Below are 25,385 nucleotides of genomic sequence, written 5' to 3'. Positions count from 1 at the left end.
AACCAGAGTAGGAATTTTATTCGTATATTTTCCCGTATCATGTTCAATCATTATTCTTTGAATGCGGTACTCTATTGTATAAATATTATAATCAAACAAAACGAGTTTGGCTCCTTAAAGCCTAAAGGTACATATAAGCCGTTTCAAATAAAGATTTAACAAAAAAAAAACCTCAAATTATCAATTGAAGGTGAAAAATTAACTTTTCTCAAAACATGAACCTTCCCGGTATATTCGCCTCACTCGTCCACGCGTTCATTGTCTAAGAGAGACAAAGAAAAAACTTTTACAATACGATACATACTTCCGCCAACATTTGCCCATCATCTTGTGACGCAATTCATCATCATTGAAGGCACTTGCGAAATCGATTGCAGACAATAGCCATAGGTCAAAACATTTTATTTTGCACAACGTGAAATAAATAACAACTATAGTAAAACCGGTTTCCAGCATCCATGACCACATGAGAAAAGGTTGGTTCGTATTGCCGAAAAAAGTGTATGGGTATAAAATATTTATTAAACGCGGGGTAATTGCCTGGCTGGCTGACCAACCAATAAATCGGACCAGCCTTCCTTGAAGAATCTAGCAGAAGAGAGGGGTTTTCGGATTGGCTCAACTATCCAAAGGTACGCCAATCCGTGTTTTGCTACGGATGTATCACCGCCGCCACGTGCCGATTGTTTTGTGTTCTTAGTTCAAATCTCTTCGGTCATTACGCTAATCTCTGAAAGATAATTTTCGCTCATTTGCTAGCGTTACCAAGATGAAATCGCTCTCTATAATTCATTCACCTGTTATCAATCCTACAGTGATGATGTAGAGCAGGATATTCGGAATCAAACATCATCGGCCAAGGACACATCGCTCTTATCATTTTCGCATTTATCATTTTGTAAACATCGTTTTTGCACATGCTGAGGTAATGGTCGAATGATTGTACACCTCACTCCTCCTATCACCGTCTCTGACAATATGGCGAAGCCTGATCACACAATTCCGAAACAAACCGAAATGGATTTTTTGATACTGTGGAATTTCGTATGGAAAAGACGTCAGTTCATAGCAGTGCTTTTACTGTAAAAAAAAGCAGTTGAGATAATCGAAAAAGTAACGTTTTCGTCAACCACACAAGCATTTGAAATCTATCAATCGAGTACCCCCTCAGGTCCGGGTGAAGCTTCTGATAACGTGCCAGTTGTTCACCTTGAGAAGCCTCCGGACTGACAGATTGGTCCAGCTGCCGCTGCTGCCCATTTAGGTGATAAACGAATTCGTCCGTTCACACAAAACTTTCGAGGCTCCACTTAGCAAAAATGAGCTGTTACTTTCCGTTAGCAAAAAAAAATTTTTACTGTTGAGTTAGCACTTTCTGATTTCGTCTTGCGTTTTGCTCAATTTGAGTAAAAATAACCCATTTGCTACTGCATTTAGTATTTCCAGTAGTATGGACTCGAACTTTTAGTTAGTACACGAACCGCTTTTCGTTTTGACAGGAGTTTGTTTTTTTTTCGGGCGGTCGCGATTTCAAAACGTTTACACGGATCGCTTGCGTTTTCGGAACATTTGAATTCCGTTTTCACCTGGTGGTTCCTTCATCAAATGAAACGGACGGCTGTGCACAATCGATGGGTTCTTTCTGTGCTGAATGGTGGTTTTAGGTGTTCCCGAGGAATTATATTTCCCGAGTATTGTTTGACCTTGCTGCTCCGGAGCTGCTGCTGTCTATCGTTGCCGCCCCCGACTCCACTTGCCCATCTGGTTTGACCACCCCCAAGGCCACTCGTCCGTGGCCTTAGAGGAAGAAGCGGAACGGCCTATAAGATTTCCAAGGCAAAAAACTGTAGGGTTTCCGGAAATCAACCAGCTTCTTAAGATTATTCAATCTGGATGGTCACACCGTAGGTCAAGCACCCTTTTCTTCCCCATCTGGTTGGTAGAAACCTGTTTGGAATGGCTGCACCGAAACCAACAAAACAAAACCCTTAATTAATTAAGTGCAAAGTGGGCTGCAGATTATCCGGAAAATAGGGAAGAAGCCGTTCTGGATTCGTGTTGCATTCCGTGCGTAAAGGGCTTGTTACAAAAAAAATATTTCTGTTTATTTTATTTGATGTTTCCTTTGTTTTCAGGTCATCTTTTTTTCTGCCCCTGCTAGTGGATATCTGTTTAAAAATCACGCTTATGTTATGCCGATATCGATTGTCATTTGGCCCCACTGTCTCTCTGATCCAGATTCAGACCGCTTTCAGTCTGCCGGGGGGGCATGAAAATGACAGTTTTCGTTGCGTCGCTAGAGGTGGAAAATCGTTGCCGGAAAGACTGTTTCTTCGTGTTTGCCAAAAAAAGAGCTCAAGGTTGGTAAGTTCTTTTAAATTAATATAAATCGCTCATCAGTATTATGCCTTTCGCAGCAGCAGTTTCGAAATCTACTTTGAATTTGAATTTGAAAGAATTTTTTCCATTTCAGATTTTCAAAATTCATACATCTTTTGGAAGAGCTACTAATGTTATGCGGGCAAACATTGTACATCGTAATGGAATCATGTGGATATCAGCCGGTGCATGTCTCAAGCACCGAGGAAATTATGGAGAGAGATTCGTTTTTGGTAGCATAAGGAGAAAAAGGTTAGTTGACATTTTTTTAAGTAAACTTCCTAACAGACTCTAAGGGCCAAAGAGGGTATGAGTGCAAAACTGCTCTATCAAAATTTAATAATGTTCAACGATTTTTTAAATGTTATTAAAAATTATGTGAAAATCTGATTTGCTTAGTAATACATACTTTCATGCTTTTTTGATCGATCAAAAACTACCACTTTGCGAAAAATATATGGAAAATAACAACACAAAAAACTTGAAAGCGTGCTTTTTCGAAAAAAAAATTTTTGCACCTTTACCATCATGATGTGGTAAATTGAAAATAAAGTTCCGACCTTTTAATCATTCAAACTCGGAATACGTTCTTGCCCACTGAACGTTTTCAAGTATTAAGGTAAATTTTTGTCAGCTCTCATTTAAGATTAATTTTGTTTTAAATAAATTCATTGCAAAAAATATCGTTACATAAATCCTTACATGATGAACGTAATCATTTTTTATACAGATTCATAATTAGGCTTCAATAAAACGAAATTTCTACTTAACATTGAAATATATTGCTTTCGGTTTTCTTCTGTCTGTTTTGTCTCTTGATTTGTCTACAGATATTAATAATCGAGTTAAAATTTTAGGCGTCAACCATATTTGATAGAACCGGGAAATAAAAATACTTATATAAAATGTAAGAATCAAAATCTGAATTCTTATACAATTCTATACATGAAACAAAATCTTAACAGACTACTAATTTTTGGCTTTCTTAATAATAGCCCAAAAGCTTAATACCATTCGAAACTCCCTATAGTTTTTTAGGTATTTTCTTTTTATTGGATGATTCATCCCACCCCTTAAAAAGAATCTAAAATATTGTTCTTCAATGTGACTTAATCTGTCCAGCATTATTAACAATTTATGTAATTTTTTTTCCAATTCTCAGATTCCGGAAGACGCGATTCATGGATGGCTCATATATCAATATTTTCGGTATCCATGGAACGCCTTCATGTTTCGGAAAACACCAGCGGGATTATGCAACCTTCAGACGGTTGCGTTGTTGTGGTTGCTGTAGATCAAGGACAACGCCTTGTAATTACCCCTCACCTAAGCGGGTGTTCCAAATTGTGCATTAATTGAGTATACTTTACTTTTTAAAGTGTAAAATAAAATGAAATAAATCCAAAATGCATTAAACATATTCATTTCTAAATAGAATCACAACGGATAATTCAAAATTTTGAATTAACTAAAATTCTAGTAATTTTTGGGGCAAAAATATTTTTGCTAAAATTTTAGCAAACAAAGATTTCATTTACTGAAAAATTAGTAAAAACTTAGTCCGGACACTTTTGACTATTTTGCTAAAATTTTAGTAATTTTTATTTGCTAATTTCATTGCTAACTTTTTAGCTGGTCAAATTTGAGCAAAATTTTGCTAAATTCCGGCCTCAGAAATTTTGTGTGTTCGGTTGATCTCAATTTCACTGGTTTTGCAGCAGCCGATAACTTCCCGACCTCCTTGAATCGATTGCGGTACACCTTAATTGAACTGCCCGGTCGGTTGGCCAGCTGGGAAGTAGGAAGAAGAATCCTGAGTCGCGTTTCGTTGACCGGCACCTGTACTTTAAGCTGTTTTCCAATAAACTGGATTGACTAGCTCAGACAAATGATTTCCCCAACGAAGCGAAGAGGCGGAGGGTCGTTCACATTGAACCTGAACCAATCTAGTAAATCTGCCATAGTGTGAGCTTATTAAGATTTCGAACAGTTAACAGCGCTCATTAACTGAGACATATTATTCTGGCTAGCGTTATAAACGCCGGCTGTTATTCAGTATGCCTCATTCATCATATCGCGGCGCTTTTTGTCGTGTTGCTGCTGTTGTTGAAAGATGACCGCAAGACGTTGACTTTACGGCTGAAATTTATCAACCAAAGTTTATCTTTCTCAAATTGTTAGCTTCTGACCTTCTGCTGTGTTGTGCTTATGAAAAATCGAAAAAAAAGTAAAAACACACATAAGGGAATAAAACCAAACCTGGTCCAATAAAAAACGACATTTATGATATCGTTTTGAATTGACATCAGCTCATAAATCTCCAACGGGCGATTTCGGGGGTGTCTTACTTTGAATGTTTAATCGCCACTTCCCGTTCGTGTTTATAGTTTCAAATAGCTCCTTCGTTGAAAGTGCAGTAGTTCAATCAAAGGTACACTGATAAGTAATCGACACTTTTAAAGTTCTGTTGAAATTTTCGTTGTTTAAACATTTCTCTCCTTCTTATTAAAAAGAGTTGAGTACAGAAAATGTCATGCCCTTGGATGGAAAAAAACATTTCCCAGAAATTTTGGGCCAAAATCTATTCATATAAAAAATATATGCAAAAATCACTAACTATTTAAAGGTAATCTAAATTCAAATAAATGCGATGAGTTAGCATGTGTCGAATACTTTCGTCCATCAGTGTACATACCAGGTACCAGTCATCGAAAATCTCTCGAAACTTTACTCATATAGAGGATAACAGCGAGGCTCTAGAATTTGACATACATACTTTTAAGCTACCATTTTAATAAATCTCTTAGAAAAGATAAGCACAACACAGCTTTCATGAACCAGGTAGGTTTTATACAATTATTTTGAAATTTTAAGGTTGAAAACCGAACAATTTCTACACATTCTGAAGTGTAAAACAATCTAAATGAACATCTGGAAAGGTATGAACGAAGGTATGTTACAAATACTTCGCACAAAGAAATATTAAAGCACTTCTAAAACGGTAGCCTGGATTTCTACCCTCGTGAGTCGTGAATATTGTGCGTTACGGTGTATTTATTAATATTAGCATCGCTAATATTTACATCACTAAATAGAAAGCTCTCCCCTTTCATTTGAGCCCAAATTTAAAATCATCCAACATTTTTAAACCTCTTTAATGGTTTATTAAAAGGCATATTCATCCACCCGAAGAAGAGGTTGGAAAATTTCAATGCCGCTCGGCGCTAACTCTATGCTAAAAATGGGCTGAAAAGTGTACTGTACCAAAGTTGATATGATTGGAAAAGCACTACTCGAGCTTCTAAGTAAAATGGTGCATGACCACTACATTCCAGAGGCACAAGAAAAAAAATGAGATTTTTATCCTATTGGAAAATTTATCCCAAAATAAAAAAAAAATAAAGTGAGAATCCAATCTAATGTCCAACTTATCAGATTTCATAGTCTTATGTCACGCCCGCCATCTTGTAAGAATTTTTCCTGGCTACAACTTTGCCAAAGGTGTCAAAGTGATGAAAATTTAGAGTGAGATTAGTTCAAACGTCGAAAAATTATTATCATTTTATAGACCAAACATCGTGCCAGGCCAGGCAAAAACTGAGCGAAAAAAGATAGTACCACTCTGTTTTTTTTCTTTTTAAAGAATGATTAGATGCCGTCAAAATCGACTTCTGCAATTTGTTTAAAATTGATATTCAATCAATAGTTTACTTTTCCTATACATCCATTCAAGGCCCAAAAATATGAAAAAAGGTGCAAAATAAAAATTGTAGAACTTATGCATTTCTACAAATTACGATTTTTTCTTAAAATTTACTGTATGGTTCATTCCATGTCAAGTGTGCACAGTAGAGTGCCCCAAATGACCCGACATTTGAAAAAGTTATGCGCTGTAGGCTTAAATTGATCCTAGGCCTAATACCTACAAAGTCTCATACCAAATTTGGGCCAGATCGGATCACGGGAAGGGGTCTCTCAACGAGCCTTAACCTTGTATGGGATTTTGAGATATTTTGTTCAGGAGGAACATTTTTTTTTTTTGTTTCGATTATAGTCGTTTTACCATCTTTATGGCATTCGCGACTTTATCAACGTTGCAGTTGGCGGATCGTTATTGAAAAACTCATCCGGTACAACTGTGTTCGATGTTTACTCTTGGGCTCGAACTCGCGGACATCGGCTCAGGAGACAACAGACTTGCCAACTGAGCTATATCACAAGCCCAGGAGGAACATGGAAATTCAGTTTTTCATGAATAACATAATTTTTATCATAAGTCGAAATGAAATGCAGTCTTCGAATGAAATATTTGTCATAATTTAGGCTTTGAGAAAACCCGTTTTCAAAAGAAATTGGCCGAAGGGGACCGAAGATATTCATGAAAAACTGGATTTTCATGTTCCTCCGGAAGAAAATGTCTCAAGATCCCATACAAACTTTAGGCTCGTTGAGCGACCCCTTCCCGTAATCTGATCTAGCCCAAATTTGGCATGAAACCTTGTACTAGGTCTAGGATCAATTTCAGCTTGCAGCGCATAAATTCCGGGCAGTCTAGTGTACAGTAAATAGAAATCTTATCCGAAATTTGCAAAAATTGGCCAATAGAGTCTGTATGGTCTACAATACGAATCCTGAAAATTTAAGAATGAACCACCACCCCTCTTCTCTGGACCCTACTTCCTTCTTTTCACAAAAGTCCTCATTTTCAAAATGCAAATTTTCAGAACTTAGACTGCCGTTGGAAGCATAATTGTCACATGTTACATTTTGATATTTCCTACTTTTTGGTGTCTAGAGGACTAGTTTCAAAATTTTTGTTTGCCGTTTTTTGATAGAAACATCATGTTCACTCTAAAAACATGTTTTTATGAAATACAATAAAAATATCCATCGGAACGAGGCGGTGGACACCAAAATACCTCACATATCAAAATGTAACATGGGACAATAATGCTTCCAGCGGCAGTAGAAGTCTTACAAAATTACGAAATACTCATTGTAAAATTTTTTTTCCTAAATCTATTGATTAAAATTAATGTTGTTTTGAAAAAAAAAAACTATTTGAACGGCAAATTATAGATCTAGATAATAGATCTAGGTTTTCAATAGAAATTAACACAATTTTAACAAGTAAGTAAAAAAGTAAAAAAAAAGAAAATAACATAAAACCTTTTTTTATTCTTTATTTTTACAAATTTGTTCAAAAGTGCGAAAGAAAAAGCGAATTAATCCAAGTCCATCAATAGATAGCATAAATATAATCAAGTAACTTAGTCGAAGACACCGATAACAGGGATGCCAGATGTTGAGGATAATTTGAAAAAAAGTCTGTGTTTGTCTGGACAGAAGAAAGATCACAAATTTAGTATCTAACAGAATTTTTGACGATTTTTCCGGTGGATTAGGGGCGGGGGGGATGATGGATGTTTTTTTGAGTTGTTTCGAGTTGAGAACTATATAACAAACACTGTTTCCTACCCCGTACCATGCCAAACTAATTAAAAAAATAAGTTTAAATGAATGATTAATGAAGTATCAATACATACAAGCGAGATTCTACCCGGATCGAAAAATTGGACCAAAATCGGTTGGAATTTGGTCCGATCTAACCCGTGAATCGGTCCGAAAACAGACTGAAAACCGACCGAATTCGGACCAGTTCAGTGCTCTGGTGACACAAGTTTCCTGACTACACGACGCGATGCCAAAAACAAACTGTCATCAAAATAATTGGTCCGGATTTCCAGACCGAATTCGATCCGGATTTCCAGAAAAAATTCGGTCCGGATTTCCAGTCCAAATAAGGTCAGATCCTAGAGGTTCGTTTTCTGAATCCAAATTTATTATTGCTGCCATTGTAAATTTATATACTATGTGGATTTATCAAAAAGCACTGTTATTCGGAATAAATTTATTTTATTTAACATCTAGATAACACATATTATAAAAATATTAAATATTATTGAAACAAAACATTTTTCGGCAGGCTAACACCCTCGCGCTGCCTCTAAGAATCTGGATTGGTGGGATTGATTTACCGATGCTTTCCATCAACGAATTTATGACATATAAAAAACTATTGCTATGATTGAAACCGCGCACAGTGGTTCAAATCCCTAAAAAGCCGGAAAAAAGTCAATTTTTCAAGTAAGCGACAACCAAATTTTTATGTTGGAATCGAATCTCCAATATTCTAGGAACGTTATGATGTATTTATTTAGATATTTTCTTTGACATAAGTATAAAAAATAGGATTTTTTATTCTCAGCCCAAAACAACTTAAAAAAGTATATCTTTAAAAATTTATGAATGTTTATACCGAAGTGATGTATTATAATCTTATTCACAGTTTGGAGATAAAAAACGTCCTTAATATCATGAACTAATAAAGTTTCGCTTGATGAAAACTCAAAAATAGATGATAAAAAAAATTCATTTTTTAACTGACAAGCTTTTTTTGACAGTAATCGGTCCGATTGTCAGACGCGCTCGGATCCGGGTAGTATAATCTGGCACTGAATATATTGATATATTGAGTTCATCACTCAATTTTGAATGTCTCTAAAATCTGGGCACTCTGAGCAAAAATCTGGGTTAAACCTGTGTCTGACCAAGATCTGGACGAAGGGTCAAAAACTCAAAAGTCTGTGTTTTACAGACAAACCTGGGCACTTGGCAACCCAGGCGATGAGCTACAACCAACTCTCTGGCCTGCAGTCAATTTTTACCATAAAAGTGTGGTTCCTGGCCCACTGTGGGACGTTTATCACCGAAGAGATTGGGTCAGGGTGGCCACAACATTTTCATTTTGAAATTCCCGGTTTTTTCCCGGTTTTCCCGGTCAAAAATTCAAGGTTTTCCAGACTTTTATTTTCCATTTTTGTTCCATTTGTGTTTAAAAGCAAAATTTTCAACATATTTCATTGATTTGGTTGTTTCATAAAACTCAAATCATTGAACACTTAGACAAACTCGATTCTATTTTAAGGTTTTCGTCACATTTTCTTAAAATGATAAAAAAAAAATTCTACACAAAATCGTTATGGGTTTTTAAGTCATGTTTACAAAAAAAATTGAAATGGTGTGTCAGGACTTTTCAATCAATCAATCGTCATATGGCATTCTATCATTTTCTCATATGTTACAGATACTAAGTCTGTTTAAAAAAAAACATACACCGTCTCAGCCGATTTAGGCTTTACAGACTGAATAAATGACGTGGACACTTAAGATTAACATTTAACACCCAATACCGAGATGCGAATCGTGTTACTACAGCTCACAAAATCCAGATCTCTGAGAACATTCGAAACTGTTCTAAGGGCATTCAATCATGTAACTATCTCGTCACAGTAAATTCAGTAAAATGTTGTTTCCAGAGGTTTTGCACTCGGTAATAAATGCATCTTCAAGTGTAATATAAATTTTTACTAAAAATTTATCTCACTGATTCACAAAGGATTGTTTATAATTTCCCCATGTTTTTCAAAATACGGGTAATTAAATATGAACACTTGTTTTTAGGCATTGTTTGATTATCTAAAGTTATCTTAAATGTTTAAATATGTACCAATAATCATCAAGATCTTGGAAATAAACCGTTATATATAACTTTATCAGTTTCTAATAATCTGTAAATAAGAGATTGTAGGACATGATTCCCTTTTCCTTTGTGAACCAAAAATTGCCCATGACTTATTAAGGGTAAATTTTGAAAAACCACTAATCCAATCTAGACGCAGTGTTTAGATTTATCTAGAAGTATTGCCAACACTAAAAATTGTTACGTAACAAGAATCTTAACAGCGTTTATTATTATTGATTCATCTGGGAGATTAAGAACAGATAAGACCAAAAAAGAATAATCTTTGTTCATAATAACTTCAGTTGACCCTACCGTTTCCTGAGAAACTTGTCTTCTGTTTTCTGCCAAGTTTTAAAAAGATTTTCCTTGGTATTCAGTAAAGATTTTTTTTATTGAAAAGGCCATTAATTAAAAAAAAACAAATTAAATTTTTGAATCGTTGTTATAATTGTTTTTTTTTATACAATTTAATTTTAGTACAGTTAACTTTCAGACACTGAAAACTGTATCGAAAAGCGATAATTATCGATACCTACTGTTTTTTGACTACAGTCCACGATTTACTTGATCAGAAATTTGTAGTTTTGCATGGTCGTTAACATGTGGTTATTTGTAAATATGCAATTCTTGTATGGCAATCAATTGATTTTCAAAGGAATCTCCCGAATTTTTATAAATTGTGTATGACACTCGTAAAAAGATTCGACATTTTCAGCACTCGTTGTAATTATTCGACTCGGCAAGCCCCATTAGATAAATTTAAAACTCGTGCTATAGAAATCAATTTTTGCAACTTGTTGTAATAAATTACTTATAAGAAACCAATCACCAAACATTATTTTTGCATCGTTTCTAAGTTCTGAACGCAGAACATGGAAATCATAATCTCTATTTTGAACTCTGACTTAAAAAGTTAAAAAAAAATATGGACAACGGGTTGCATCGTCTTGATTTAACAGTTTTAAGGATTATTTAACAGCATATCAAAGTTTGAGATGAAGAAAAATTAAAAACATTTATTCAATTCAGATTCACCTATTGATTTTTTTAATTTCAAATAAAGGAATTTCAATTTTAAAATGAATAATTAAACAAAATGCATAAAGAATTCAAAATTATAACATCTAAATCGTAAATCAATAAAAATTTGAAAACAAATATTTTTGATTTTCATGGTGTAATAAAATTGTAATTTATAATTATGCAGTTTAAACTGATTAAAACTGGAATTAAACTAGCTATACTATTAAAATAGAACTTTAAAACCCACGAATACTAAGTTGAAGATAAAATTTTAATTTAAAATTGAAATTGCAAATTTCGAAAGAAATTAAATAAAGAACAATGTAATTTTTGTAGCATCCATAAATGTTTTAAGAAAACATTCTAAATCCTCTACTGCACATATGGTCTCGAACTTAAAAAAAAAAAATTAGCATGATTCAGTTCTGCAAATAATAAAAAAAAAAAATTATAATTTATAAAAAAGTGACTTCATACATAATTTACACAGATCTAGTTTTTGGTAAAATAAAACATTTTGCATAAAAAAAATCTCAACGTTTCTATGGTTCATTCAGTAGATGGTCAGCTTTGTTATGCAGAAAAATGTGGATTTGATTTCAGTGAGAAAAGTTACAGTTAATTGTTCAACATATATTTTTATTTTGAGTCAGTTTCTTGGGGTCAAATTATGAACAAATAACTGTTCCGGTAAATGATAAAGTTATAACATATTTTGTAGTGTTTAATTGTAAACAACCTCTGTATCAGGGAGAAAACCTTATACGTTTTTGCTAACACATGCTAAGCTAAGACTAACTCTAAGGATTTATGCAAGAACCAATTCGAAATCTGAACTAATAAGGTTTCGAAAGTCAAAGAGACTTAACTGTGTACAAATTTTAAGCTTATTTATAAAATGCATATTTTTAACTTATTTATAAAATGCAGATTACAATAAATAAAGCCATTGTTTTAAAAAATAATTTTGTCGTCTTGAGTTCGAATCATTTGTCAAATTCAAATCTAGTGATATTTTTTGCCATACTGTGATGAATAAACTTAAAGGACGCCTCGGTTTTCTCAGAAGTTAAAACTACTCGCGGTCTTCATCATTGATTCAAAATCTTCGATTTAAACATCTTAGAAAAGTTCTAAAATATTGATAAAAAAAATTCAAAATTTAACCCTTGAATTTCAAAAACTAGAGCTACCAGAAAAAAACCAAACTGCATATTGTAATATGTCGCCCTCAAATCAATCAAAATCAGCTCTTAAACCCTCTTCAAACGGAAAAACGTAATTTTTTTTTGCCCTGTATTGTAATTTTTTTTTTGCCCTGTACCACCGAAAAGAAAAAAGTAAAAATAATCTATTTTATCGCAATATTTTGTTATTTTGTTAAATACTTTACTCGAAACATAAAAAGGTATTTTAAGTGAAGTACCATGCAATGTTGAATCATTTTAACATTTTTAAAGAATTTAATTTGTGTCTTCTACCGACATAAACACACCCTCACGAAAAAGCTCGTGAAAATTCTGAACAGTGTAACTAAAATTTTATATAATTATTTTATTTCAATTTTTGTCACAATTTTTGCCATTTTTCAAAGGAATCTCAAAATATCCAAGCTTTAAAAAGTGTAATTCTAAATTTTGGGATAAATTATGACCGATTAGCTACCGAAAAATGTTGGTATTTTTATTTTTATTTTTTAAAGTGCGTTTGATAGGAGATGGTTTCCTTTTTAACTCAGCAATGTCAAATTTATTATTACTAACCTACAAAAACCCCGTGCCGTGCGTAAAGAAGATTGTCTTGTGTTCCTTTGAAAATTTCCAAATTGAAAACAAAAATTTAACTTTGATTCGTTTGTTTTTACATGATTGATATTTTTTTTTAATGAATCATGATGTGCGATACTTGAAAAAAAAAAATAATAGGACACTTTTTGAATTTCTCATCTTGTTCTTCGAGGCAGTTTTAAACTGTGGGTTTCGGTAAAATTTGTGATTTTTTTTTCAATTTCGATTGAAGAGAGATCAGAGTATTGGAAATTTAAATTATAATTCTGAATTTTGAATTTTGGGGTGAATCCTTGATCTTGAAACCAAAACTGAGTTTCAGTTTCCTTTTGTCAATTTTCCCGGTTTTGGGTCTAAATTCCCGGTTTTTTCCCGGTTTTCCCGGTTAGATTTTCAATTCCCGGTTTTTTCCCGGTTTTCCCGGTTTTCCCGGTTCTGTGGCCACCCTGGATTGGGTTCTAGTGAAATCTGGGACAAAACACGTCAAAACAGGTGCCAAGCTTTTTGAAATTGCTTATTTGATATCGAATGAGACTTTTTTGGTTCGATTATAGTCGTTTTACCATATTTATGGCATTCGCGACTTTTATCAACGTTTCAGTTGGCGGGCAAATATTGAAAAACTTATCCGGTACAACTGTGTTCGATATTTACTCTTGGGCTCGAACTCGCGGACATCGGCTCCGGAAGCAACAAACTTGCCAACTGAGCTATATCGAATGAGATGATTGTCGAATTTTAACAAGATATCTTCAAAAAGAACGTTGATCTTTAACCTTGAGCATACCATACTTTATACCACACGGCCGGGCCTGGACGATTGTTTGAATAATTTGTAAAAAAAAAGGGTAAATCTGAAGAAAATCTCACAAACATACAAGAAAATTAATTAAAATTTAAAGTTTTCATAGAATCACAGCAGAAGTTTAAAGTAAAAGAAAATTGTAGCTAAGAATTAGACAAAAATTCTTTTTGAAATTTACTCAAAAAATCGTTTTTGAACGCAAAATCTATAAAAAAAATCAAAAAAATTTGTGTTTTTTTTTTTGAATAAACGCGGGTAAAATCCGAAATGTTTTAAGCAACATCAAGGGCCATCCCGGTCAGATTTGACTTTTCCCGATTTTTTTATTGGATTTACGGGCAAGCCTGGAACGATAATCAAAGTATATAGCTAACTACAGTGAAATATACACGGATACACCCAAGATGGTTAACTGAAACCTTAAGACACATTCCACGCGCTTGTACCGCTCAAAGGTGATTTTTAACCGTTCGCGTATCAAAAAATCTCAAAATTGTCTATAATTTTGATAATTTAAATCACACAAAACCAACGGAAAAAAGAGAAAAAAGTTTTTAACACATGTTTTAGATGATTTTGAAAATCAGTTTTTTTGTTGAAAAAAGTGGTGTTTTTGACAACTTTAACAAAATCATTAATTTAAATATATGGATAATTTTTTTTGGAAATATTTTTAGTATGTTCAGAAGCCAAAAAAACGGCTTCATTTTGTAGAAAAAAGAATTTGTTTATATCCAATGTAGTTGGATTGAAAAGCGAGCAAAAACAGTCGCAAATGAGTGAATTCACGTCACAAAAAAGGGAAGTTTTTAATTTTACGAGATAACTCTGACTTTTTTTGAAATAAAAAAATGAGATTTTCTTTGAAAATGATAAGACGATTCTAAAACTCTTAAATTTATAGAAATCAGTTGGAGTCTAGCTGAGTTACAACAGCGCGAATGAGTGAATTCACGTCACAAAATTTGTTTTTTTGTTAAATTTTATATGAAAAATGTGCTCTAAAAGCTGTTTTGACCCTCTAGATGGTCGGATTTTTACAAATCGAGCATAATTTTGTTTATTTTTTTGAATAAGTTCATTATTTTCAAATAAAAATACAAAAAGATTGAAAAAAAAATATTTTTTTTTGTGAATCTATAAATGAAGACAGTAAGTAATTTTAACATATGATCCCTCAATATGTTGCTTTTCAAGTGCCAATCAAAATAAGGAAAAAGTTAGGTGCAGATACTGCAAATTTATGATTGTAAAAGTCGGAACAACAAAATGTCGTTTTTGAAAGTGTACATAAAATTTGAAGACTCCAAAGAATGGTTCAGTATAATCACAGTATAACTTTATATTTCGTGACGTGAATTCAGTCCACTACCCTGTTCTGTTTGAACTGAGTGAATTCACGTCACAACTTCAAATAAGCATAACTTCGTTCGTTGTTGTTCAGTCGAGAAGCTCTGTACATCAAATTGTGGGTAATTGATTTCTTTACAACTCATTCGAAGACACCGATATTCTATTTCCACAGAGCGAACAGGAAATTAACGATGTATGTACTAAAGTCCGAAATGGTTAATTCTAGCGTGAATTCACGTCACAAAAGTAATTAATCACAACAAAAACAACTTAAATTTTAAAATGACCAAATTATATTCATTTTGAAGGTAATTCAATTTGCGAGCGTTTGCTACCATTTTGTTCATTTTCAAGTAAATTGGTTGACTTCTAGAATGATAACAGTGCACAAAAGTCCGGAAAAGCGATTTCACGTCACGGTGGAATGTGTCTAAGTGTTTGATGATTAAGTAGCTTTTTCAACACTATTTTTGGATATTTTATAAATTATCCAACATCAGTTGAAAAATTTGTCAAGTCTGTAATTAAATAAATTTAAAAAAAATTAACTATTCGGCTTATTCGGTCGAATACTTAGCTCAACTATTCAATGAGCATAATATTCGGCATAATGGTTTTTAGACGGTATTTCATCCATTTTTATAATTTTTCCTAATTTTTAGTACCATCATAAGTAAAATTTTTGAATGAAAAATTTGCTTCTTCCATGATATTCTCATACAAAATTAAAACTATTTGTGCTGAATCCGGACTATTCGCTTCCAAAAACCACACATACAACCTACCTTTTCATTTTTTTAAACTTTATTTCAAGATAGACAGTCAGCATATCTCAAAGAAGAAGGAAATTTATTATCTATTTTTAATTTTTAACTCGGTTCAACTCGGATGAATGTAAATCTGAATTCTTCTGTTTAAGCTGTAAGGTGCCTTTTGGTTACATGGATCACTTTCACGGAGTCAGAAGGGTTTATTCTGTACTTTCTCTCGTAACAAATTACATCCAAATCGATTCTAATCCGTGAGAAGTTTATGATCAAATATGAAAACATTAAAGTTTTCTCTTAATCTTAATTTTAGTTTGGAACCTTTCTTGAGAAAAGAAAAAAACCAAAAGATCGTTTGTTTCCTCTCAACTTTTCGTAAAAGCTTTTTTTTTTTCAATTTAGAAAATCGGCTTATCAAAGTTGTCGCTTTACTCCATAAAATGTTAACATCCTTTGTAAATATTTCACTGTATGTTTTTCGATTGTGCCTTTTCAGTTCCAGAACAAGTTAATCGAGTTTTCAATGCATTTAATTACCTTTTCCGTTGTAAAATCTACGTTGAAGGAGGCATTGTTAAAAAAAAGTTCAACATACCTCTCCACGAATGTACTTGTCCCTGGTTCCTTGACGCGATTCCACCAAACTAGATTAAGCATGGCTGGAATATCTACGAGCCATCGAACGAGGAAGCGACAAGTTTTTTTTTTGTTTTGCGAAAACTAGCTAGAAGCAACCAGTGATGAATTGCACCAATGAGCGCAGTTCCAGGGAGTTTCCGGGATCGATTGTTGTAGCCTCAAGTTTAACTAGGGCCTATAATTTTTAATTAAATATGCAAGTTTAATTTAAGAGACCCTACAATTGTGTAGTCTAACCATGAGTGGGGCCAAGTTTTATTTTGATTTTTTCAAGTTGTGTCTTGATGATTTTTTAAAAAAATATCTGAACTAGTACACAACTCTTTCATACGTGTTGCTTTAAACTGGAATTCGACAAACTCTACTACCCTTTGTAAAGATCGATGAACTCCTTATGCTATCATTACTATCATCATTATTGTTGAAGCTATCGCTTGATCCTGGCAATGAATTTATCGAGGGTTTTCGAATTCAATTTCAGTTCCCGCTTAATCGAGAAAAAAAATCATCTTGGTTCACTTTGTATTTTTATGTCCGAGAGATTAACTAATAATTCAAATTCAATGTGTGCAAAGATGTACCAACTTCATAGCTCTCACATTGTTGTTATTTGACAATATCCAACCAACTTTTATTGGTTTACTGTCTTTTTTAACTCAACCAATGGACAATTTGCAACAGTGAAAACTTAGTTACCGCGAGCCGTGTTACTTCAAAGCGAAAGAAGCAAGGAAGTTGTTAAAAAGGTTCAATTCGAGTAATTCATTGTGTTAGGACAACTTGTTTAGAACGCTTCTCTAACATTTTTCTCGTGCTATTATTTGCGAATATGACTTAACTCAAACGATGTGAACTGACGCTGTTTGTGCAGATGGAATACGAATTTGGATACATCCAGCATACAAGTTTAGATCGAATTTCATTAAATAACTGTTACTTGTAAAGACAATTTTATTAAAAAAAAAACCTTGGAAGAAACTAGTGAGATCTTTTCACTATTGTTTATTTTTATTCAAAAAGGCGGTTAAATACAGAGGACTTGTTGTTGAGATCAACCAGTTAACAGTCCCGATTTCTTCTGCATGAACAGCAACCATCGGAAACTCGTTTTTTCCTGTTCTCAGCTAACGAACGTAATTCTTCAAATAAATGAAGCTGCTCTTTTTTTTGCGATTGTTGCCCAGAACAATTCGACAGAACAAACGAGCATGAAGGGTAAATTGCAAAAAAAAAACTTTACCAAACGATTTCTGGAGTTTGCGTCACAAGCTTTGCGCGTTTTGTTTGGTTGAACTTTTTTTTCCTTCGGTTTCTTGCTGTCTCGACTTTTGAGCCGGAACCTGCCCGGTCATTGGTGACGTGATTGGGTTTTTTTTTCGAGCAGTCATTTTAGTCAATTGATTCTGAAAAAACTCACACCACTTGTTCAATAACAATAACGATGAAAGTGGCACGTGTGCTTTTTCCAAATCCTTGAGTAAACGACTTAAAATCTTGAAATATCTATAGCTGACTAATTGTTTATTCGAGCGATCGCTTTGAACTTTGAACTTAATACAGGAAAAAACACATTGTTTCCTCGAAGAAATTATTGTAACCTTCATTCAATGTGTCTTTCACTGATGCTGATAAATACTTACATTGGCATGATAATCAGATCGTTAGTTATGTCTGATAGATTTATGATACCCTCGGAACAAACGTTTCGTGAGTATGTCACGTACGCACGAAAGCATTTGCGTAACCAATCACGTCGTTGTCATGCGTTTTCGTTGTTGTGATCAATATAGATTGTAGTAGAGCCGATAATGTTTTCCTGTTTGTTTTCGCTGTTGGGAAAACCTTGAATATTATTAAAAAAAACCCCTACTGAAAACGGCAGTCTGTCGAGATAATTCTTATTTCCGGGGTTCTCAAAACTAAAATTAAGGTCCTTACGATCCTTGTGGCATTCGTGAAAAACTTAAATAATTTGGCAAACCGTTGTTGATTACACAGAACGTGGCAAAATAAAGTACGAACTGACGATTAAAATTTTCAAATTCTTATATCTTTTGTCACATAAGAAATATCAATTCAAAATTTTCTGATGGATTGATGTATTTTCAATACATTAAATGTTCACACCATGGCCATATGAACGGAGAGGTGGGAGGGTTTTAGGGGTTGAAACCCCACCGGCCCATGAGGTTTCAAAACTTTCAAGCAAAATATTCTTCTCTAAACTAAAAAATTTAAATTTTGATGAACGACTAAAGTTAATCAAAAGTAACAATCTCGACTCAGAACTAAGGCCAACACCTCGAAATCCTATCCTAGGTCCATAATTCTTCTACAGTTATTCAAAAAAATGCTCACTTGTTGTTAGTTTTTTAAAGACTGTACTCGAAAATCGTTATCAAAAGTTATTCACGAAGTTGAATGATATTTGGGCACAGTCCACAGTCCCAAATATCGAATTTTCATTAAGGTTAGACTCACTAAGAGTATCAGATTGTCCGGATTTTGCCCGAAGGTTTTTACTTTATTTGCAAATCAAAGTAAAATTCAAATTGCGTGACCACTATTATATATTTTGCGTCCAAAATAATTTGTAGAGCAAATTTTATCCAAATAAACTGGCTGATGTGTTCGATGAAAACAAAAATTGCGGGTTTTTTCTCCTCGATTTTGAAGAATTTCCAAATTATATTGCCCAGAATCTGGGTTGTAACCTTTGAAATCGAATGCCCGGATCCATTTTTTTAAACAAAAATTTAAAAAAATTGCTTGTGATCGGATTGCGGAATCTGTATCCAGTTTATTACTGTTGATTTTCAGTTCGGTTCATCATTGGGACAAAATCCTGATTCAAATCTTGGTTTTGCATTTAAAACTAAAGTTTGATTTTTTTCGTGTTCGAAACTCATTATACCGGAATTTTATTAAAAGCAAGCATTTAAAATTCAAAACCCTTTTTAATATTTGGATTTGAAAGTCTTACTCTTAATTCTTATGCAGAATTGAAACTTCAAGAAGTTTCTTAATGGTGATCCAGAATTGAAATATCAGAGTTTCAGCATTCGAAATTTTCATTCAGATTCATTAGTTGAATTACGAATACATAATTTTAGAAAGAATTGATACCGAAATTGGAAGATTCAAAATTCAAATCAGATGCCCTTTTTGGTTCAAAATTATCGGAAATTTTTGTTTTAATTAAGATTCAAAAATCGATTTCAAATTAGGAATTCAGAATTTTTATTCAGTTTGAAAAAATGCAGAATTCAGATTCTGAATCAAAATTCAAAATTGTCCAAGAAAAAAATACAAAATTGGTGAAAAACACTATCAGAAAATAAGATCTAAATTCATTTTCAAGATAACGTTTTTAAAAAATCTAAATTTTAAAATCAAATATTTTTCATAGGATTCTAATATTGAAATAAATTAACAATGATAATTTTTGTTAATAAAATAGCTTGTACTTAATCTTCAAATTTTTTAAAATACAGCTGAAAATATATTTTATTGATTTGTTGTTTAAATTATTTATATGTTCTAAGAATTGAACTTTTTTCTTTGTCTGCATATATCATTTGGACAAGTATATCTGAATCTACACCAACTAAATTCAAAACAAAGATATGAAATTCATAATTCATTCATAAGCCAAAGGGGTTAAAGTGCATAACAACTAATTTAGAAAAAACACGATTTGAAATTGTTGTGTTTGGCCATTTCCCATATATTTTTCGAACATTTGCAATATTCTTTCGATCGTAAAAGTTTGCGAATATGATTTTAAAAATTTGAAAAAGTCACCAAATATTATTTGAAACGTGGAGACCCGTTTGGCCTTATTTACTCAAAATCGATCATTTTTACATTTTTATATACCTTTTCGGCTCTGAGGGCCTCATATAATCTTACAAGAAAAGTTACCGTCATTGAATAAAAAAAAACATTTATAATTACAATTTTAAAATTATCTAGATTTTACGGTATTTGACACATTATCTGTAAATTCCATCACACATTTTTCATTGTTTTTCGATTGGGTTTTGGTGACTACATATCGATGGTATGAAGAACATTCAAGCGGGCTCTAGTTTCAATACTGAAGAGTTTGGATAGCCTCAGAAACAAGGTAAAAAAAGCTTTAATCTGGGGAAAAAAGCTTAAAAACGAGATTCACCAACACTTAGTTAAAAAATGTTGGTCACACGATACATAGACAAATCCTAATGGAATTCATACCGTCGATGAAAAAATTGAATTTTGACTGTATATTTCTCATTAACATTTTCATAGGTTTTCTTTTTTAACACCACTTTTATCACACAGCTGAACAACGTGACACTTGATTTTCCATAATTTTGCAACCTTTTATTAATCTGATAATTCTAGTAGATGCCAATCGAATTGTTTAAATATATATACTGTAAACATAACGCACAGCTAATGATATTATGTATTGCGCGCAACACACATTGTTTAATCATTGTTATTAAATCTAATCATTAATAATAGTTTTTAGAATTTTGCTTTTGATATTTTTAGTATGTCATAATGTGTATGTATTCCTTTTGGCGCTGAAATCTTTTAGAATGGAAAAATTCTAAGGATTTTGGTACTGTATTAATAATTTCTCTGCTCTCTCAAATCTTTTCAAAAGCGGGCAATGGCGCTATAACCATGGTCGATGACCTGAGATGAAGGTACAGGGATCCAGAACTAAACAGTGTATGATGGTTAAAGAAATTTCTTTAATTATTGTATTGTTAAATTTTGGACTCCATGTAAAAAAAACCTCATTTCCATCCCCTGAAGGAAGAATAGCAAGGCCCAACACCAAGTAGCATAGAAATATCTTAGCATCTATGCTCCCAACGAATAAATATCAAATGAACATGGGAACGTATGGTACTGTTGTCCACGTTTCTTCTTCCCCTGGTTCCAGTCGTCTCTGCGTCCAATACTGCACAGTGGGCCCGGCCTTGATAAGATGAATAGTAAATGTATTTTTACTATTCACCGGGATGCTGACAAGATCTGGCTGTGTACGTATCATAAGCATAAGCAAGCAAGAGTTTGGATAGCCTCAGAAAGATAGTAAGATCGTATAAAAATCGATTAAAATCGTAAAAAGATTTCCGAGTCATATCACTATATAACTATACTTAAGTATAACTATACTCTAACAACAACTTCAACCATTCGTAAATTGAAATATATTTCATTGTATTGTAAAATATCAAAAGTTTTCACTGTAAATTTGTAAAATTTGTTATTTGTTGCTAAGTTTCAACAGAAAAGGGTGTGTGTAAAGTTAAAAGTTTAAGGCTAAAAACCATCTTTAAATAAACGTACAACAACAACAACAAAGGGTATATTTATGAAAATTTAACCAAATCCAAATATATTTTAATTGGCAACGTGCTCTGTTTTTAGGAACACCAATAATGAAAAACTAGTCTAGACTTTTTTTCAACAATTTCATTCAGCGTTTTTTTTTATTTGTCTATACAAATTTTTCTAAGGAAAACGGTGAACTTGAAAACTTTAAAATGAGTGGTCATTTTTGAATACTTGGAGACCATTAAATGGACTTGAGTCCATTGTAGTCACGCGATTTAATATTTCTTGGATGTATAAACTGAGGATGTTTTAAATCCCTTGAAAAGATTGACGCAAATACATAAGTTGGGAGGAATAATTCATTTCGTATTTCGATAAAAACTAGCCAAATTTATAGTGTTTTTAAAAAACTGTTATAATTTGTTTTCTTTGGAAACTCCAGAACAATTTGTTTTTTTTTTGGGCCCGCCAGCCTATCTCATTTTTGAAATTTGGACCGCCTGTTGAAAATGTTGGCCACCCATTATATAAACTTCAATCTGTATATATCGAGTTTATTAGAGTGCAAAATAAATCTGATTTGAACCCCAAACTTATTCTTTCAAATGAAGCCTCATTTATTTTTTGAAGCTTCGAAAAAACTGGAAACTTTTAGGAATTATTTTCAAAGTACTTTATGATTTTAAGTTTATAACTATTAATATAAAAGAACTTTAACCTCTTAGTTTCACTTTTTTACTATTCTTTGTGTATACATTTTCAAGCAAAAATGTCATAGAGAAAATTTCATCACCAAATCCTTCTAAGAAGCCGGTTTCCTATGCAGAGAAAAAGCGATATGTTAGTTTATACGGAGTGCCTACTTTATTTTGTCCATGCAGATTCCATATGGAATGAGATTTCTGTTTGCATCCTAAATTCATTAGTAGCTAAAAAAGCCAGAACAAATAATATTGCGAAATCGAGCGGTATGAAGAACACGATCGAATTTTGCTACAGCTGAACGCTTGCCACTATCGAGTCGATAACTCTGTAGATTTTCAGGTCATCAACATATAGTAGATGGATAGACTTGAGTGTTTCCAGGTCATTTATGAATATCTCAAATATGAGCGGTCCTAAGTGGCTACCTTGTTGGGACTCTAGACGGCATATCGAACACAGAATAGCGTGTTCATCGGATGTAAAGATTTGCAGTTATTGGAACAGTTTTTTTTTTTAAAACGAACACAAACACATACAGGATCTCAATGTAGCTTAATGTTTCCTCGAAGAAATTCCTTTCACTTAACTCTAAGCGTACACCTTTCGAGGATATGATGGCTAGCATCTTACAAATGCTAAAACCACCAACCCACAGAAAGTGTACTATGTATGCCGTGACCGGGATTTGATCTCATGACCGTTGCCTTAGAAGACTGGAAGGCTATCCTTTACGCCACGGGCTGCGGCCATTTAAATCAAGCCAGTTAAATCAAGCCAAGATCTACAGTTACTTTAGATTTATAAATTGTTTGTTTGAAATTTGCTAAATTTCTGAATCTTTATTTATTTATTTATTATTATTGAATCAACAGATCATATGTTGATCCAAATGATATTTAAAAATTAAGAGACTAACTACAAATACAAATCTACACTGAACCTAGAACAATAAGAATTCTTCTTCGGAATACAACCTTCCAAACGTCAAAATCAAAATTGTCTGAGAAGCGGTTTAAAGTCTTGATGACGCCAATTATTGCAGAGTTGGCCCCGTAACTGTTTAGTCTAACAGGAACGAACAGCTGAAGATCCCGATTCCTCAAACCACGAGGTCGGACGCTAAGTGGAAGAACTTCCAAAAGTGCGGGAGAGTCGATTCTTGATGAAAGAAGGTCAGCGACGAAAGAAGCACGAGTGGCGGTCCTGCGGGCTTGCAGCGTGTCGATGTCGATCAGGCGGCAGCGGCTTTCGTAGCTGGGAAGTCGAAAAGAGTCTTGCCAGTTTAAGTGTCGAAGGGCATACCTCAAAAAACGTCGTTGGATGGCTTCGATGCGATCAGAACCGTTTTGATAATATGGGCACCAAACCGCAGAAGCAAATTCGAGGATCGATCGAACCAGACTGCAGTAAAGACTCTTCAGGCAGTAGATGTCCTTAAAGTCCTTCGTCATGCGGAAAAGAAGACCCAGGCTTCTGGAGGCTTTGTCAACGCTCGAGAGGTTGCATCGTTTCCAAGGAAATAAACGGCTGAGAATGGGCGTCGTTTGCGGGAAAATGATATTACTACACATTTATTACGGTTTAAAGGTAGGCGATTGGCATCACACCAGGAGGCAAAGAGGTTAAACTGGTTCTACAGGAAGTTCACATCTTCGGAGCCATTGATAGAGTAGTACAGTTTCAAGTCGTCGGCATACGCCAATTTTGGTCCATCGAGGAGTTGCAGCACGTCATTGAAGTAGATTAGGAATACTAACGGCCCTAAATGACTTCCCTGGGGCACGCCTGATGAAGCTGAGAAATGCCTGGAAAAACAGTTACCCGCACGAACTGTAAATTTACGTCCAGTAAGGTAACTGAGGAACCAGCCAATAAGAGATCCACAAAGTCTTAAACGCGCGAGCTTTCCGATGGCAATATCATGGTTCACCTTGTCGAATGCGGCAGACAGATATAGACGGTATAGATGGCATCAGTTTGGGATTTCTTTGCAAAACTTTCATGCACAAACGAGGTAAAGGTTAGTAAGTTAGTTGTAGTTGAGCGTTAAGGCATAAATCCATGCCGGTCGTTGAAGAGGTTGTGCTTGCAGAACATGAAAATGGGATCTAAAACCACCAATTCGAAAAGTTTGGCTATAGCACACAGAGCTGAAATTCCTCGGTAATTATTAACATCTTTCTTATCTCCCTTTTTAAGAACCGGCAACATGTAAGTTTTTGAGCTTAGTGGCTGCTTTAGAGATGGTTGTGTCCTCGACTGTTATACCGTTTAAAGAAAAGCCCAGTGGTGAAACACTCCTGATGGCACAATTCAGTTGGTCGTCGGTTATTGAAGATGTATCAAAGATGCTCGAGAATTTATTGGCAAAGAGATCGCAGATTCCGGAGTTAGAGTTCGCCATGATGCCATGCAGAAACATGCAGGACGGTGTTCCAGGTTCATTCCGCTGATTCTTGACGTGATTCCAGAAGGATTTTGGGCTAGTCTTGAGATTTTGCTGAATTCGACTAAGATGGTTTTGATTGCTACGTTGACAGGCTTTTTTATAGGCGGAGTTGAGTTTGCGATATTCTTCCTTGGTATGCGGAGATTTGTGCTTGTTGTAATTTCGAAGGGCACGCCTTTTTGTCGCTTTCAGTTGTCGTAAAGCTGCTGTAGCCCATGGAGTCCGAGGATTAGCATTGGCGGTGCGTTTCGGCACATGACGGTCGATTACGTAGTTGAGGATGTGCGAGAAAGTTTCGGCTGCAGCGTTAGGGTTAGCTAGTTTGATTTCGGATTCCCAGTCTATAATGGCCAGTACGCGAGAAATGATATCGAGATCGGCGTTCTTATAGTCCAAGTAGAAGGATGTGAGTTTATCAGCGGGGTTACACAATCTAGAGATATGAAATGTAACCAGTAAAGCCGGGTGATGTGGGCCTACTTTAACTAGCGGTGCAGGTGCTGATTCGATAGTTGGTAAACGGAACCCGTCATTGGCGAAGCAAATATCAAGC

The 25,385-nt window shown here is 34.1% G+C and overlaps 1 protein-coding gene and 1 long non-coding RNA gene across 6 annotated transcripts in view; one reads left to right on the top strand and one right to left on the bottom strand.

Moving 5' to 3' along the window:
• The window catches only part of LOC129751924 (elongation of very long chain fatty acids protein 6), a 128,885-nt gene that overhangs the window by 9,751 nt on the left and 93,749 nt on the right, over nt 1–25,385 (bottom strand). The window lies entirely within an intron of this gene.
• Nucleotides 2,254–3,631, top strand: LOC129751925 (uncharacterized). The gene is made up of 3 exons (XR_008738826.1): nt 2,254–2,364; nt 2,474–2,631; nt 3,542–3,631. It is a non-coding gene; the product is annotated as an uncharacterized LOC129751925 (long non-coding RNA).

This window comes from Uranotaenia lowii, chromosome 3 (assembly GCF_029784155.1).
Source record: "Uranotaenia lowii strain MFRU-FL chromosome 3, ASM2978415v1, whole genome shotgun sequence".
NCBI classification, from domain to species: Eukaryota; Metazoa; Arthropoda; class Insecta; order Diptera; family Culicidae; genus Uranotaenia; species Uranotaenia lowii.
Note: the sequence above shows the minus strand (reverse complement) of the source record. Positions and strands in the feature narration are given on the sequence as shown.